The sequence below is a fragment of the Numida meleagris genome, chromosome 11 (assembly GCF_002078875.1).
Source record: "Numida meleagris isolate 19003 breed g44 Domestic line chromosome 11, NumMel1.0, whole genome shotgun sequence".
Classification (NCBI taxonomy): domain Eukaryota; kingdom Metazoa; phylum Chordata; class Aves; order Galliformes; family Numididae; genus Numida; species Numida meleagris.
Window position 1 is genome coordinate 17244171 of NC_034419.1, and position 18125 is coordinate 17262295.

Below are 18125 nucleotides of genomic sequence, written 5' to 3' on the forward strand. Positions count from 1 at the left end.
TTAATATTTTTGTTCCTATGTCGTGGGTGGTTTTTTTTTTAGTTGTTTTGGCTTGGATCTAGACTTCACTGCTTTCTTTCAAAAGAAATGTTGGAAACTAAGAACCAAACACTTCAATGAATTTGGTCCTAAATCTATCAGTGCTTGAAAAGCTGATGGGTATGCAAGCAGCTCAGTGTATCTTGGTGTCATATTTGTTATTACAGTTTGGATCAATTGTCTAGCTACGGCAGCAAACACTCCCTTGTAATGCACTTAGTCAGTTGTGAAATCATGTACTCAGTAGTGGGAAAAAAGAAAAACCTCCATAGCCCCTCCAAGCAATCAATTTATGCCCTGAAGCATGAGATTTGATTACCATTGTTATTATCTTAGCTTGCATAGTTACAAATGTTATTAGCAGTCATAAAATTATCCAGCCTTTAAAAGATTGCACACACACACGGAAAAAGCCAGCATTTCACTCTGGGTTCTTCAAAGCCAACAATCTCGGGACAGCTTCTATCTGTGAAAAGCGGTATTCTCTTCTATTTGTTTTAAATTTGGTGTATTTGATCACGTGGATTTTTCCTGTATTCTTGTAACGAAGGAAAAGATTAGCATCTTCTGCAACAGAAGTCTGTAGCTTCTTTGCTCTGGTCAAGACCCATCTAGCTTTCAACATTTCAAAGCTGTACTCAGGTACATGTTTAACAAACCTTTAATGGCATGTGCATCACTCTGTCTGCTTTTCCCTCTACAGATGAAAACTTCCCCTATGAGCTCATAGTATCTAATGCAGCTTTGTTCTTCTCTGCTTACATCTCAGCTGGTATAATTTAAACATTATAAAAATTCCAAAGTTAATGGAAATGCTGTGAAATGCTGCAGCAGTACAAAACGAATTTTGATATGGAAAAAAATGTTGGTTGGCATGAAGTCAATTAGGTCGGCCATTTAATTTGTCCAGGTCTAGACCTGATTCCCACAAACCTATCCCTTTAAAGAAAAAGCAGATTGTAGCACTTGATATTCAAGTACATTCACGTTTTTGCATATCTACCTGCTCAAAAAAATTACATCATCTTTATTAACGAGCTCTGGTGGTGGGATGTGTGCTGGCAACTACCAGCAAAATGAATTTTCACTAAAGAAAATCTTTCTTTTGTCCCAAGTGTTTCGTGTATCTCAAATGGCATTTAGAGTAAAACTGGAAATCTTCTGAACCCCCCCATCAGACTTTGGAACTCATTTCCACACAGTGGGAGTTTCTTGAAGGCAGTGTGTCCAGTGAGTCAGGAATCAAGTTAAAGTGGAGGCAGGCACACACTCTATTGCTTCTGATTTCTTTAGACAATTCCTGAGGTAAATATTCAGGGTTTTTTTCTTACAGTTGATATGAGACAACATCATGCATTTAACGTGTATGTTAAATATGCGATCAATGCCAGCCTAGAGAGATTAAATGGATTTTTCCTGTGTCTCTATCAGAGTTTCTCTAATTCTCACAGCAAGCAGTGGGTACGATGAAAAGGCTCCTTGATTTTCAGCAGGAAATCCCCAAATAAAGAGCAATTCTGTAGAGACATGGACACAACTAAACTGTGTTTCTCCGTCTTTATTTTTGGGCTGTGGTGACTTAAGTGCTGTAACATTTGTCCTGTTTCATTGACCAGGGGAATCTGAAGCACGATGGGTTATGCGTTTTTACACTTAAAGCAAACCATAGTCCTGGCAATGGATGTGATCAATGCCACATCTTGTTATGAACGTGAACACATTTCATTTTCTAAGTGTGGAGCAGCTTTTGGTAAGATTAAGTGCTTTGACTTTTCCATCGGCAGAAGGAGGACTTTCTGCACGGTTATGTGTCAAAAACTGAAATCCTTATAATGGTTTGAGTGTTGCAGGATGGAAACTGGGAAGGGCTTGGTGAGATCATGTTGCCAGAGTGGACCTGAAAGCTGGGCCAGCCTCCGAGAAATGAAATCTCTGCGGTCACTGCACTATGCAGCCCAGCCTGCTTCTGTTTGCGTTAGCGCGTACCTGCGGGTGGGTATGGCAACACGGGTACGGGCAGCGTGGGAAGTTGACTTTGGCAGCAGTCCTGCCTCCAGCAGGCACTGTCAGTAATTAAAGTGTTGTCTCTCTTCGTTGTGGCAGAGCCCTGCAAAAATCAACCCTGGGACCGCAGAAGCATCCAGGGAGCAGGTGCTGCTGGCCAGCAGCGGGAAGAGTCCTTGTCCCCAGTTGTCACCATTAGGCAGTGGCGAGCAGCAGTGCCAGCTGTCCCCAGCTCCCCGACCAGTTCTGTAACCCCTGCTCCCAGCCGAGCAGGACGCAGCTTCCCACCCTCGATGTACTTGGATTATGCCAAAAACTTCAGCAAGTCTTCAGGTGCTTCTGGGCTGCGACTCCACATGGAATGGCCATGCTTAAGGGCGGTCAGATGGCTTCTGGATGTGTAGGCAGCCCTGACACAGCCAAGGCATTTCCTTGCAGCCGTCTCCTTTTCCATTTACGTTCTGAGGTTTCCGCTGCATGGGAGCTCAGGCCTGTTGCTTAGCTGTTGGTTGCTTTGGAAAGCAATGTGCTGTAAATATAGCATTTGACTGTCTTTGGACTAAACAGTAAGTCAATTCAGGATTTGGCTATGAGAGCTGGATTCAAAGGGAAAACTCCCATTTCCTTACATGTGCTCTGGGCTCGGTCTCAGCTGCACATAAATCCAAGTGCCCGGCACCAGAGCTCGCCAAGCAACCACCATGCGGCTTCCTTACATGGCAGAAGCTTTTCTCCATACATTCAGTGAGGAAATGGGCTTTTATACGGGCACGCATTGATAGAAGCATAGTTTAATACGAAGACGATATCTATGAATTGCCTGGCTTTGCATAACTAAAATAGCAAGCATAACATTGCTTTAAGAGTTTTGCATTTGCTTTCTCAGCACAGAATGAGTATATTCAATTATTCTACCCTTTTCCCTACCAGTTTTCACATTTTCTTTTACTACCCCCATTCAGTTTATACTATCTTGTCTTAATTTTGATTGCTTACTCCCTGTCCAAAAAGTGAGCTCACCCACCTATATCTGCTGGAGACGAACACCAACCATTTGCCAGAACATCAAACAACGCTGAGTGCTACCATCAGAAAAAACCTTGACCCCAAATGATAACCATCCCCATGAGTGTTAGCTGAGATTCGCTGGGGTGGTTTTACGGTTTAATGTCGGCGGATGTTTCGTTGTGATTATTGTTCACCGTGTTAGACAGAGCTCAGAGCAAAAAAATCAAAACCCAAAGGTCAGCAGTGAGGCAGAGAATGGTCTGAGAAGTCCGAGCCCCAAAGAAATGGCTGTGCCTGACCTTCAGCACCTGCACACAGCGGCTCTGGGCGGATGCTGAGCGCAGGGACCGCAGGGTTCTGATCACAGCCTTCACCGAGCACTTAAAAATGTTCAACAAAGGGATGATGGAAATGAAGCATGCAGGCAGAAGGTCCGGTGCACACTGAGCTGTTTTTGTGGGTGCATGTGCTGGAGACCATGCACGGCAATAAATAAATAAATAAATAAATGAATAAATAAATAAATAAATAAGAGGTGTTAGGAAAAACGAGGAAACGAGAGGTTTGGATACCTAAAAGATGGGGCGTTGTGTTGTTGCTGTAAGGGAGACGGCAGGGAGGACGGTGGACTGTCCCCAGCAAAAATTTCCGGATTCTCATCCCTTCCTCTGAAAAGAAATGACACTTGTGCACTCCGAGAGAAGGGAAAGCGGCTTTGGGGCCGCACCGTGCCCGTGTCGGAGCCCCCCGCCATACGAGTACCGCGGGGCAGTCACCCCAAACCCTCCTCGTCTCACTCCTCCTGCCACGCATCAGCCGGGGGCTGGGGGCGGGCGGAGGGGTGCGGGGGGCGGCCCGGGGCTGCGCTCCCTCCTTCCTTCCGTCCCTCCCAGCCTCAGGTGCCGCCGGGGGAGCGCGGCGGGGCGGAGGCTCCGTGGGATCCGGCAGGTGGGGGCCGAGGCCGAGGAAGGGGAAGGGGCTGGGACCGGCGCGGCCCCCCCCGGGGAAGGCGGGCGGAGGTTTGGGAAGGTGCAGGGGCTCGTTGCCATGGCTCCCTGCAAGCGCTGCCGGAGGAGATAGTGATGCCAGTCACGGAGGGACCCCTCTTCCTTCTCGTGGGTGTGTAGCGGGGCTGGGTTGGGCTTTTTTTTTTTTTTTTTTTTTTTTTTTTTTTTTTTTTTTTTTTTGGTGGGGGTGGAGCGATTAATTTGGAGAGCCGGGACGGGGCTGCGGAGCTGCTGCTGCAGGACCGGCTGCCGTCTCCTCTGCCTAAGGTAACGGCGGGGGGTGTGCGTGGGGGTCCAGCTCAGGGCTTCGGGGGGTGCCCTGGGAACGAGTGTCTTGCTTTGCTTTTCCCCCGCAACCCCTTTGAATTTCACGTTCATCTTTCTCCTTCTCCCCGTAACGTAGCCGCTCCCGAGCGCTCCGCCCTGGGAGGCGACGAGGAAGCGCGCCGGGCTCGGCGGTGCGGAGGAGCCGGCAGGTGCCCGCGGTTCCCCAGCGCTGCCCTGCCCGCGGGCGGCTCCGTGCCGAGCGGCCGCTGCCCCGGGAAAGTTTGCGGCGGGTGCGGGGCGGGATGCGGGGCTCCGGGGGGAGCGGGGCGACGCGTGGTGGCAGCGGGCTGGGCTGGGCTGGGCGGGGGGATGCCGCTCCTCGCTCCCGTGCTGGGTTAGGGGGGTTCAAGTTTGCGAGCCCGGATGCCGCTGATCCGTGACAAACAGTTGTTTGGTTTATTGTCCTTATGATATGTTTTATTTTCCCCTAATTATTTTGGAGAGTATTTGATTTTTTTTTTTTCCTGCGGTACCTGAATAATTGCTGATGTCTTCAGGTGTGTGTGGCTCTTTTTTTTTTTTCCCCCTCCTCAGGGGAAGTGGTGTGACTGCCGTAGAGCTGCAAGACGCCCCGAACCTGGGGGTGCTGTGCGCTCTGCAGTTATGTGCAAGGAGTCGGAGTCGTTTCTTGTTGCGCTGCGCTCGGAGCATCGGGGTCTCAGCAAGGTTCGGGTTTTCATCATGCAGGGAGGTGCTGCCTTCTGCACGTCTTCCAGCAGTCGGGTGCAGCGAGGGGAAACAGCCGTCACTCTCACGGCTGACGTTACTCTTCGTATTTTGGGGTTGAGAGGAGTTAAGCTGCAGTGTGTTGGGTGACACTCGGATGTTCAACCGTAACTGAACTGACAGAAAGCGTTTTTATTCTCAGCACTGGGTGGGAACAGTTTCGCTTGAAACACGTTTTTGTGAATTTCAGTGCGACTTGGCAGGTAGTATTTTTGTGTGACTGTCAGGGGTTTATTTGATGTGACGGAGTTAAACACATGTTGTGCAGCTCTCACAAATACTAATCCGTACACAACAAACAGAAAAATATTATGATGTAGTTACACATCCGAGAAAAGGAGATGGGGGGGAAAAGCCTGCACCTGAAGATGTGTGTGATTTATTCTTTTATTGCCATATGTGAATGGAAGCAGCGTTGCTCTGTTGGAGCTGGGCACGTGGTGCTTCACCCACTGCTTCCCGTGAGGCGCTCACTGGTGTGAGGTATCCGTGTGTGACTGCTGCTGTGTTAATACTTTGCTGTTGCTTCAAAGCAGTGGGTTTCCTTTGTCTTGCAAAACAAACAAACCCTCTCCCAATGTCTGTAAGAAAATACGAGGCTCTTGCTAGCCGCTTTGCATGGTCCTTAGGCCATGGCCCTGCTGGCGGCAGAGGTTGGCTTACAGAAGAGCACAAGACCAAGCCACATTACACAGACACGAGATGCAAATGATAACGTACCGAGGCTTGTAGGTTCCTTCAGGAGTATGGTATGGTATGCACCAAAGTATCGTTAAATGTCTTTAGTCAAACAGTGTGCAGCAATCCGGGAGTTGCAGAAGTTTTGCCCTAAGTAACACTCAGCTTTGAAAGCAATTCCTTCTCTAAAATGGGGCTATTTATTCTTGTCTTTATCAAAAGAGGGATAGAATGAATTCTGAATGTGAGGCCGAAAGAAAGAGGCTGTTCTTCACTTATATACGTCTTTATACGTCTTCATGACATTTAACTCATTCTCAGTGTAAATGAATGTAATTACTATGGACATTTAGTATGTGTTGCTTCATTAATTAAACACAGCGAATCAAAGCATAATACTGCATTTCTCTACCTCAAGAAGTGCAGTAGATAAGCCTTCCTTTAAATGAAGGACCATATTATTCACGACATTTATGTTGACCGCGGGTGGCTTGGATTGGAGCCATCTTGTTTGCCAAATAAAAATAGACTTTATCAGTTGTTTGAAGGGAAAAAGGAAGGCAGGTAGATGTGCAAGATGTGAAATGATGTGGACAGTGGCAGCTGAGATGAGGAAGGATCCTCCAGTTTCCCCAGTGGGAGAGGACAGGGACTACTTTAAACACTACTAATTAGTACAGTTTATCTTGCATGCTTTACAATGCTGCAGTTAGTTAATTATAGCTTTTCCCATTAGCAGTATGTTAAGAATAATGAATTAACATATCACACAGATCAAAAGAACATCTACAAAGTTTATCTTCGGAGAAAGAAAGTGTCATTGTGCGGCAGGAAGTCCCCGTGGCTTTCCCAAGGCGCACATTTGTTGGAATTCCTTCGCTGGCGCTGCGGCGCCTGATGAATGACTTGAATTGATCCCAAACAAGTGACACTGGAGCTGCTGGTTGCTTAGCAACTCGCCAAGATGCCACAATTTCTTTTGGTATATTTGTCCAGCAAAGTAGAAATTCTGTTTTGTTAAAGATTTTTTTTTTTCTTTTTTTCCTGCCAGCACAAAGCTGACCTTATAACAGCCTCAGATTATGTATAATTAAAAATGATGCATCAGTGCCGAGCCTGGCCAGCAGCATGGGTATGAAAAAAAGAGCAGAAATCTTACTTGTAAACCATATTCTAGTGTTAATGTGCTCAGTGTTTTATAACAAGTTTCAATTGTCCTTTCTCAGTCAGACCTCTGTTCGGGGGGGGGGAAAAAATTCTCTAGTGGGAGAAGCGAGTCTAACAAAGACGCTCCTCTACCAAATGCTTTTTGAACCGTTCCTGTCATGCTGTCTTGAGATGTGAGATCCTGCAAGGTCTTGTGGAGTCACACCGCGCTGCATTATGAGGAAATGAAACGCAACATGGAGCATGGGGTCTGGTCGTTGTCTGAGTGGTGTCGGGGCAGCCTGGCACGTCCTGCAGCCCCGTGCGTCTGGAGATGTCTGCCAGGTTGTCCTTGCAGAAGAAATTGGTTGCTTATCTTGTTTTGTGCGAGGAAATAACAGATGTAGTACGCAAAGGGCGGAAGGAAGATAAAATTATTGCGGTCATATACACCCAGCATACCAATACTGGCTTTACCTATCTTCTGTCAACCTCCACACAGTTGATATATGCTGAATCCTGCTTTTATTTCAGTGTTTATTGGTACCTTTGGGTCCCATGACACTAGCATCTTAGTTGTGGAGTGCATCTTGGAGGGGGGAGCCTTCCAGCTGTCCCATCCCCACTTGCTGCCCTTTGTTTGGCATTACAGGGAGACTGCACCAACCAGATTCCTTCTAGGTGAATCAAAGTCAGAGCATCTGGTTCAGTTTACTTTGTGCGGGCCGCCTACTGATGGGCTTTTCATTTGTGGCCTCCTGACTACAGCTAGAGCAAAGCCTTTGCACTGTGAGCGAGTGGATTTGGGCTTCTCAGCATGGTTTTGCTCTATTTGCCTGCTCTGTTGAGCTCCGCTGCTTGCTAATATAGACACGTCCTCTTCCATCAAAGTGGTAACTAAGAAAAAGTATTCCAGGGCTAGGAGAATTGCGGGCTGTCATGGCATTTATTTTTCTCGTTGGCATTCTGAAAGATTTCTTCCTCCCTTTTGGTGAGAAAAAGGAATCCAGGGATTTTTCTTCTTTGCTCGATAAAGACCTTGGGTCCTGCATGATTTACTGGCTTGCTGGCCTGGAGGGGGATGTATAGCAGTGCGTATAGTAACTGCTGCTGTGTTTGGACCACAGTGAACCAAAACTCAATTCATCATTTGCCAGTAGGGCTCGGCTAAGATTGTTATCGTTCATAATCTGTGTACTTCTAGGCTGGGTCTTGTGTTCGTCTTGCTCCCATGTGTCCCTCTGGATTCCTGGGGAATGAGTTAATCTGAATCCTTTAGAACAAGCTGGCTATTTATTACCTTCCACAGCAAGAAATAAATGTTCCAGTAAGAAATAAGCATCACAAGGGCTGGAGATCTGTGAATATGTATGAATTTTCTTACTTTGCGGGAAACAGATCTATGGTGGTGGTGAAGAGGGTGAGAAAAATATTAGATTTCTTTGCTGAGTAAGCTGGCATGTATTTCTCTGTTTCTCTTATTTTCAGTTGTGGAGTAGATTCCATGCTCCACAGATGTCCATGCAATATAGAGGGATACATCAAACTCATCAAGGGCCAGTGGGTAACAGGTTGTCATCTCCAGGAAAAGTGGTGAATGCCAGAAGGAAAACACTTACGTGTACTTTATTGAAGAATTAGTATTAGGCCCAGTTACTAGAAGTTTATTAGCATGTTTTTGGGCATGCTTTTAGCTAGAGAAGATACTTTCACATATCTGAAGATGTCATGTATGAGTCTTTCTAAGATTTCATGTTGTTACTTGTGGTGTTAGGCTTTTGGTCCAGACGTAGGTACATTGTTTTGTTTTGTGGCAAATTGAATGCCCAAAACTCAAGTTGCTTTTTTTGTCCGTTGCTTTTTCTCTGAGTTAATGTCCTTGTATCTGTCTTATACATTGATTTCTGTATGTGCATTTGCATACCCAAGTGTTGATTAGTGATTGCCTGTGCTTCATAAACAGGTAAGGGCAGGCAGAGATATTTGGGATGCTGGGTGCCTTGGTTTTATACTGTTGGCAGATCTCAGCACCCTGTATGGAATGCACTGTGCTGATCATGCAGCCGGTGCGATCTGCTGTTTTCTGAGGTTGCAGCGTTCCTCTTAGCAGATGTTTCCTTCTTCCTTCATTACACCTGGATGTATGAAACTCCACAAAGTGCAGATGGAAAACAGTTTATCATAAAAATTAGTATTTATAATATTGTTTCAGCAACTAGCAGTAGCTCAGCTGTGAGTGTGAGCTTCAGCACCTGTTCTATTTAAGAAGGACAAGATTTATGTTACTTTCTCCATTAGGCTTTTTAAGTATTCATAATTTCTTTTGACCATTGCTAGCTCTCTCTTTTCCACTTCCCTGGGCCGAACAAACCCAGTGGCCTTAGCCTCTCCTCACACATCTTACCCTCCAGACCCTTTCCCCATCTTTGCAGCCCTCCTTTGGACACAGATAGTTCTATGTCCTCCTTATACTACACTCTGGACACAGGGGATGGGGAACCTTTTTGTGCTGCATGTGCAGTAGCAGTGAGACTTGCCCTTGGTCCTCTGTGTATGGCTTTGCAGATGTGCTGCATCTTCAGCCTGGTGGGTTATCTAGGGGTGGGCACAGCTGGAGCTTTATAGATGGGATGAACCTGAGTGAAGGGCATCTGTAATGGTGGGATCTGTCCTCTTGAAGGGAAGTTTTAGCTATTATCAAGAAGTAACAGCACAAGATTGCATTTTCAAAGAAGCATGTCTGAAGATTTGAGTGTGTCCTCTCGCCCTTTAGTATAGCTTGGTCAGTAAGATGGCTTCGCTGCTTTTAAAAATGTCTTTTTTGATTGCCTCCATTTAATGGGATCCTGTGGAGGTGACGTGAAAGGCTGGTGGTCACTTTTCAGGCCGGCATTCCAGATGAAATCAATTTTTTAAGTAGTAGCCTTCTAAGAGGAAAAAGGAAAACTGGACAAATCCATCTTTCAGTCTGCATTTTCTTTGCCAGCTTTCTGCCATGTGCCACAGCCAAGTTGTGTTGGCCCCAGCACTTGGCTGGTGGCTGCGGATGCTGAGCAGGACAGGAGAGGGCTGCCTGTAAGGGGAGCATCAGTGCAGCTTCACGGGATATATGAAAAACGCATCAGTCTGTTCTGCCCTGTGTATTAAAACCCATGGAAACCTACAACAGCATTTGGTAAATAATGGCTGGTGCTGTTGTGCAAGCCCCAGTGTTTGAAATAAAATTAGTCTTGGTGAAAGATTGCTCTACGTATAGGAAAAATAAAATTGTTTTTCCAGGGCAGAATTTTTTTTTTTCCTTGGAAAATAGCACAGCAATGCTTTCAGCTGACAGTAGTGATCAACTCAATGGCTTTTGTTTATACACAGGTGTTTTTTGTGTTTTTTTTTTTAAATTTACTGAAATTAGAGAATCAATAATAAGGGATGATCTGTAGATCTTGAAATACCTACAAAATCAGTCCCTCACCCATCATTATCTGTCTGTCATTACTAACTGAGCAATTGGTATTTGTACCAGTGGAAGATTTTATTTTATTTTTCTTAGGAAATAATAACCCTGCTACGCTGGTGTGACTTTAGGGATTAATATTGCACACAGAAACCAGTGGTGAAGTCATGGCGCCGCTGAAATAGATGGTCAAACTCGCTCTGACCTCCGCAGAGTCAGGTTTTTGTCCCAGGAGTGATGAAAATCTAATTTACAGCCTAACCAGTTGGAGAAATGGGCGTAATGGCTCAGATCCGTGACTGATACAAACGGCAGTGGTTGGGCTGGCTGATTGAGTTACGCTGGCTCCCACCATCTGGGCTCCTGCAGGATGCGGTCAGGCTGTGTGCGTGGGCAAATAAGCGTGTGACAAACTTCTGTGCAGCATCTCCTATCGAGTGGCACGTTCTTGTCTCGTACTTTGACTGGGGACAAAACAGGGCGAGACAGCAATGAATATTCCTGTTTCTTGAGTCATGCAAACTACACGTGTTGTGCTGTAAGCTACGGAGTAGTTGTGATTAAAGGACTGCCTCAGCCATACAAAGCAGAGGGATACCTACTGCATTCCATGTGCAGGGCTGCCATTGAAATACGTGCTACTTGCTTGGAATTGACTACCTTCATGACAAATGCACCTCTCCATTATTGATGGAACGAGGCTTTCACCTAAATCTGGGATTTTTACTCGTGTTGGGTTGCAGCATCCCTGCTGTTTGTGTCTCTGTGGCACTCAACTGGTGATTTTGCCCTGCTGGCAGGTGCTTTTTGGCTAATTCCTGCCCAAACGGTGCCGACCTGCTGAGAAGCACACAGAGGTAATTGCTGAGAACTGAGTTCCATAGAGCCCAGTGCTGTAATAAAGGGAAAGCGCAGTAGATGTGGCGGCACCAAAAGGAGCACAGCCCACCTGGTTGTGCAGCCCCTGATAAAAGGAAGTTTCTCCAATTTACTTCCACGTGTGCAGGTCCTGCCTCTCTGAGCGGTGTGCCTAATTACCCTGCCAGTGCAGCACATCGTCATTGTGAGCCCTTCCTGCTGACAGGCAGCTCTGTGCAGTGAAACCTCACCTAATTCCACAGCAGAGCGAGATGAAAATAATCATCCTTGGTGCATAAGAAATATGTTACAGTGTTTGTAAGTAAAACAACGGGCAGCAAACAAATCTTATCGCGTGTATCACAAAATGAGGAAAAAAACCTGGGGTAATCTTTGTATTCAGCAGACAAGCAGTATTCTCTGTACAAACCTCTTCTACTATCATCCTCCAAAATGTATGCTAAGCTTGTCTGTGCACAAAGCTCCTTGTAATGGGTCATGGTTTGACCAAATTTTTTATCCTTACATAGTGCTGCTATAGAAAGGAGCGGTATATTTTGCAGTGTTATTTATATAATGCACTCCCTGAAAAGAGTAACGTATGCAAAGCTTTGAAGCTCAGGCAATGGCAATCCATTTAACCATTTATAGTTTTATGTTTCTTATAATCCCTGAATCCAAATGTCCCCAGAGAGGGAATTGGCCCTTAAAAAATCTTAGACCTTTAAATGAAATGAATTTGAATTCACTCATTTGCATTCTTTTTTTTTTTTTTTTCCTCTGCCTGAATGAGATATTACCTCAGTAATTGAACTGTAACTTTGCTACAGGTAAATAATGTACGACAGCTTATATTCCAAATGCTTCACTGCTTTGGGGTTGCACTAATCCAGCAATTTGCAGCGCACCTTGGAGACAGGACGTGTCCAGTCCACTTAGGATCACTGAGTGCTGGGCTGAGCTTCGCTTACTGCCTGGTACTCAGTGTGCCTCTGGAGCAGGGACTAGGGGGGATGCTGTGGGGTGATGAAATGGGCATCCCTGGTAAAATTAAGGAGAGTAATTGATGCGAGGGGATGGAAGTGATGGTAGGAGAGGTGCAATGGATTAAAGGGATGGCATATCCATCAGAAGGTCTTTCTTAATGTCTTTGGAAAAGGTACTGATGTGTCATACAAGGATGCTGAAATATTTTTGGCTCTGTTAGTAAAGTGAGAAGGATTGTGGACAGCTTTCGCTGGGGTTCAACACTTCCAAGTCAGCAGGCAGTAATTCTGCTTGTCTAAGAACTGCATGTATGAGCTGGGGAGACCTCCTGTTCTCTAGTGTTGGCTTCTTGTGCTGCAGGAACGCTGGAGAAGTATGGGTGCAGAGGGAGAATGCAGAATGAGGAGGGATACGGTTTTCTGGAGCATTTGGCATCAATGCCAGAAGAATAGAGGTAAAGTTGATAAAGGACTGAATCAACATGGAGTTGGACAGGAGAATTAAGATCAGTCACTGGAGCTTTCAGTAAAGGGAGCCCGTTCCTGGTGAGGTTATGTGATTGCTAGGTAGAGGTAATGAAGCAGCTCTGTGGCAGAGTTCTCTAGGTGTTAGGTTTGGTATCTCCCAATATTTTAGTTTAAAAGAAAAAAAAATAAGTATGTAGTGCTAGAAAAGCTCTTCTTGATGAATTAAGATTTGCCCAACAAGGTTGAAAAAATATCTGTCCATGAGGATTCTTTTTCGAAACATGTGCTTTTAGTGCAGCTTCACTAGAATGAGTCCTGAAAACTGCTTAACGTCTGCATCAACAGTCTGGACATGGAAATTTAATGACCAGTGCCAAAGTTGTGGATGAGGCAGAACTGGTAGTGTGAAAATAAGGAGTTATATGGAACAGACCTCTTCCTCCCATCCTTCTGGGAGCATTAGCCTTAATGAACTCACTGAGGGATGTATTTGTCAGGGGAGTCATCCCGAAAGGATGGGGAAGGGGCAAAGCAGGCAAAGACAGGCTGATGTCTTCCCAATGGGCTGCTGTGGTTGAAGGACCTTTTGAATAGGATCAGTGCTTGCAGGTGTGGTTTTTATCTGAGAGAATGGGAGGTTGTGGCCAGTTCTGGTGGCAGCAGTTTAAAAAAGTTTGCAAAACTGAAAAGTCAAGAAAATAACCGCAGTATTGATTTGAAAAGTGGAGAAAATTCCCCTCAGTGCGAGGTTTAGAGAGCTTAATCTGCTTAGCTCATCAAAAAGAGGATTGAGAAGGGACTTGATTATAGGGACAAGTATTTTCATGGGGAAAGCATACCCAGCTTTTTAATCAAGAAGAGAAAAGAATAATAAGAACCAATAGCTGAAAGCTGGAGCCAGACAATGTCAAACTGGACATTAAACACAGATTTTTTTTTATCTGTGATTAAGCACTGGAATGCATAATGGTGTGTTCAGATTGAGGCTGGATATCTTGTGTGATAGGGTCAGTCAAACGCAAGTTACAGGATAGAATTTGCAGGCAACAGGGATAAGTACAGAAGGGTTCAAGTGCCTTAAATTCTGTGAGCTTTCAAAAGTCAGTCATAGGAAGAAGGTTTAAAAAAAAAAAAAAAGGAAGAGCATATATGGAAAGCATGAAAAGGAGAAACAGAATCTAGGAAAGGAATTTGGTTTGGAGAGAGAGCGAGCGCTTTTTTCTGAATTTGAGAGCATATGTCTCAGCAAAGTGAGTTTTGGCACTGAAACACCTTGAGTGTTGGCAGCGCTGGAGTCATCTGTTACATAGTCAAAACAGCAAATTTGGATTCTCTGCTTTGTTAATGATGATGGAGAAGCCTCCAATTTGCCATTTGGGCGTTTGGCACCGCGGGCTCTCTGTTCTGCCGCTCCACAAGCAGACAGCGCAATCAGCTTCGCTTAGATGTGATGGGGCCGAGGGCTATTTCCACCCCGAGAGCCATGGCACGTTCCCCAGGAGTGAAGGGCATGTCATGGATTGTCTGGGCTTCTCCTTATCAGCAGCAAGCTGTCACTGTGGTCTCGGGTGCCCTTCACTTTATTGACTCAAATGTGAGACACAGAAATGTTGAGAGAGCCGTGCTTTTGTACCATTAAAAGAAACTTAGGAAATCCAGCAAGGAAACCTACTGGTCTCAGCTATTTTGGATGCGTAGTATCTTTGTATGTATTTGTCCTCCTGAAATAGTTTTGCCATATCAGTGTTGTCTTTTTTCCAGGGAAACATGCTTTGTTTCAGGTGTTCACAGCGCCTGATAACCGGGTAATCATTAACTTAAATGCCACGTTGTGATTCTTCTATGAGAAAGTGAAATAGTCAACTGAAGATACGCATAATTGCTGCTCAAATCTGGTTTTTGTCTCTGGATCTGCAGTTGTAATGGAAGTGGAACGTGTGCTGTAAGGGTTGTACATCACTTTGCTATTGTGGGAGCTCTTTAGCCAGGACAGAAAATAACTTTTCCCGTAAAGCTGAGAAGTGCTGTCTTATGTCCAGTTGAGTTTGTGCTTCTTTTGCGGTGAGAAATGACTTGTGTAAGATAGTTTATTTATTTGTTGGTTTGGTTTTGTTTTATTTTCACAAGTTCATTGCAAAGTGATTACCTTTGTTTAGCAATATTTCCTATATTGCTTCTGGATTTGATAAGAGTAGCTATTCCAGGATCTTTTCAATGGAAATTAGCAGCATGTTTCCTCCACAATGTTTAAAAGAAACATAAACTCTTTGTGACCAATTAAGGTGCTGAATTACCTGCAGCTCCGCATCGGTCAACAGTTCCTGCCTCCTGTGGCCATGAACATTTCCCATTGCCAGCAATATTGAATAGTGGTTTTCTTACTTCTGGGTCAGAATGTGGGCATTTTCTGCACTTTGCTAAAACCTGGGCTTATTATGGTAATATTCTCCTTGAAACGAGCAGGGTGATTAAATTGTAAGAAACTGTTTTCTTTGGAGAAAAATATCATGCAAGAATGTTCTCGCTACCTGTAATAATCGACTAACAGGGCAGTAATTATTCCAAAATACTGTTGGAAATCTATTGACCTTGACAACCGTTTTCTTTCTCAAATGGACATCTGAATAATTGTCTTTGCCTAAGGATTCCCTAGAAGCTGCTCTCAAATCAGAGCGGCACTTCAGTGTTTAACTCATGACATTGTGACATCCATTAGGAACACAGAGAGGTAGGAATTACCCTATTCAATCCGATTAAAGATCCAATTAACTTAGAAACCAATCTTTGTGAGTAACTAATACTAGATGACTCAACATCCTGAAGAAAAAAGGGGGGAAAAAACCCCACAGAAGCCAACCAACCAACCAAAAAAAAAAACAGCTTTCCTACCCCCCTCCTGTAAACTCTCATTATAACAATTAAGGAACAGCACAACCCTGAAAAAACTGCTTTCCTCTTACCAAGCACTTAGTGTTTGGCTTCCATCCCAAAACACGAGATCAATAGCCCTTAAATTCTTATCCTGCCTTGTGAAAGTATTATTAACGCTTTCAACATGTAATCACTTTCCTAACCACGATGCCCTTTGTATCAGTAATATTTTGTCAGGGAGTTCACAGGCCATTACTTATTATGATTTTCTTTCCCACTTTAAATTTGCTGTCTCTTAATTCCAATGTGATAATTAAAGCAACCATTTGACCTTGTTTCACTTGTTGTCGTGTATACCTATATATGCCTGTCATATTCATTCCTTGAAATACTTCATCTGTACGTTAAATACTGCCAATTCCTTTCTTAAGGAGCTCTTTAATATTTTCTTTATTTTTGACCCATTTGGTCTTTTCTATAATTTCTTTAATGTCCTCTCAATGCACTTATAGTTAGTGTCAAAGATAAGAATACATTAGCAATACATCTGAATTGCTAATTTTGCACCATACTTATTTTTAGTCCTTTCTAATGCATTCTGTACACAACTTCCTGTCTCAGTTGCATATTGACCACGTTGGTCTGTTGAGGAGACGCTTTATATTGAAGGTTTTTTCTTTCTTTCTCTCTCTTTCTCTTTTTTTTTTTTTAAATAAAATAATCCAATAGAAATAGAAAATTCTTTTTCAGGCTTCCATAGGCCAGGGGCTATTTGTTGAATTTATCTTCTGTAAAATAAAATGAAAGAAATCTATTATCGTTTTGGGAAAGTCATGTGTTAGGTCACAGGCTGTTTCTAAATATAGGAGCAATTCATGTCTCCATGGGTTGATGATTCTTGCCTCCTGCAAGGTTCCTCACAGTTCCCTTGCAAGTGTCCTGTCCCTTTACTTGGGTATTGCCCTCTGAGTGGACAAAGTGTGAAGATGATACGTGTATAGAGACACAATAAAGATATATGACTTAAATTGATTGCCATTTAGGTGTGGTTTTGCATGGATTTACTTAAAGAGCATGGCAGTTCTTGGAAAACGAAATGAGTTTGGGAGGCAGTAGTTCTTCACAGCATATGTATTTTTCCAAACTGTTTTGTGTAATAGGCAATAACTTGCCTTGGGCTTTTGAACATGATATTATTTATCTTCCTGGAAAGTAGTCGGAGTACTGGCAGCATCTGATGAGGCTGGAAGGAAAACAAACAGAAACGAAGAAGCTCAATATGGAAGGTACCAGGCTATAGTTTCATTCCGGAGACATGAATTATGAAATCTGAAATTACCCACCTACAATGTGTTTGAATGAACACAGGTATGAATATACAGCTATTAGTTCGTATCTTTGTCGTGTGCAGGCATATGGGAAGTGCCAGAAAGCTAATCTACCAGTGATTTCTTGTTCTCATATTTCAAGTCCACGTCTCTCTGCAGTTATGGAGAAGTGATTCAGTTTTCCTCTGTTTTGGGGTATCACTTTTATTTGGGGGTTCCTCCCTGCAGATCGCATCTTCCTTGTATTTGGCTGCAAAAACTTGTTGTGGCAGATGTTATGACTCGGAGCAGATGAGAAGATTCAGACTGCTATCTTTTTTTTTGGCCTTTTTTTTTTTTTTCTTTTTCATAAGTGACTTGCCCCCAGGCATGTTTTGACAGGGGAGATATCATTTCAAATTAGAATGTGAACGTGGAGGCTTTCCAAAGCTACAAATTGCAGGGATTTCTCAGCATGGCTCAAAGGAAAAAAAATGCAAGTATCGTGCATGCTGATGGTTTTCTTTGGTGGGGGGTATTGCTGCGGTGTAGCTCTGGTGGTTAACACCATAGTTGATGGTTTTGTTATAGAGTTGGACACAAGAGGCAGTGTCCATGTTCCTTCTTTTAATAACTGTTTTTTTTCAGTAGCTTGCTGCTTTGACTGTTTTGTGTTTTTTTTTTTAATTGGTGTTGCAGATCAGGTGGGAATAGAAGGAATACTGAAGTATTTGTTTTGATCAAGAAATGTAGGGACAGGAGGGAAAAAAATGACGTGAAACAGACGACAGAACAACATGAAAACTATACGAGATAGAACATACTCATGAAAAAAGTAGGGAATGAGTCTGGGCTGGAATTGGCAAAGGATTTGCAGCTTGTCAGTGCCTCCCTGCAGCAGCCCACAGAAGTTGTAGAGGGAAGTTGCTGTTTCAAGAAAGTAAATCCAGGGATTGCTCCAGTGTTTATGGTATTGGGAGAGAAGGAAGAAGGGAAAGTGTTTGTGAAGAAAGCGCACAAGTGCTTTAGGTGGGTAAGGTGTATGTACTAATACTTCATGAAAGTAAAACGCTGCCTCTGTGAGCATCATAAAGGCCAGCTTAACAGAGGCATGTTTTCACTGGCCCAAAGACACAAGGTATCTGCTCTGCCTTTCCTTGTATGTGCCCTCTGAGATCCTTGACCACTAGCTGGTTCCCTGGCTTCTCACTATTTCATGATATGCAATTTGTGCCAAACCCTATCAGTT

At 44.1% G+C, this 18125-nt stretch overlaps 1 protein-coding gene across 5 annotated transcripts in view; it reads left to right on the plus strand.

Moving 5' to 3' along the window:
* Window positions 3990–18125, plus strand: part of CHL1 (cell adhesion molecule L1 like) — a 109295-nt gene continuing 95159 nt past the window's right edge. For 3 of the 5 annotated variants that reach the window (XM_021409591.1, XM_021409601.1, XM_021409602.1), the window contains exon 1: window positions 4233–4325. The gene's annotated coding sequence lies outside the window, so the exon portion shown is untranslated. Of the gene's footprint in view, window positions 4171–4232; window positions 4326–18125 lie in introns of those variants that run through there. The other 2 variants (XM_021409593.1, XM_021409599.1) reach the window with 2 other exon arrangements.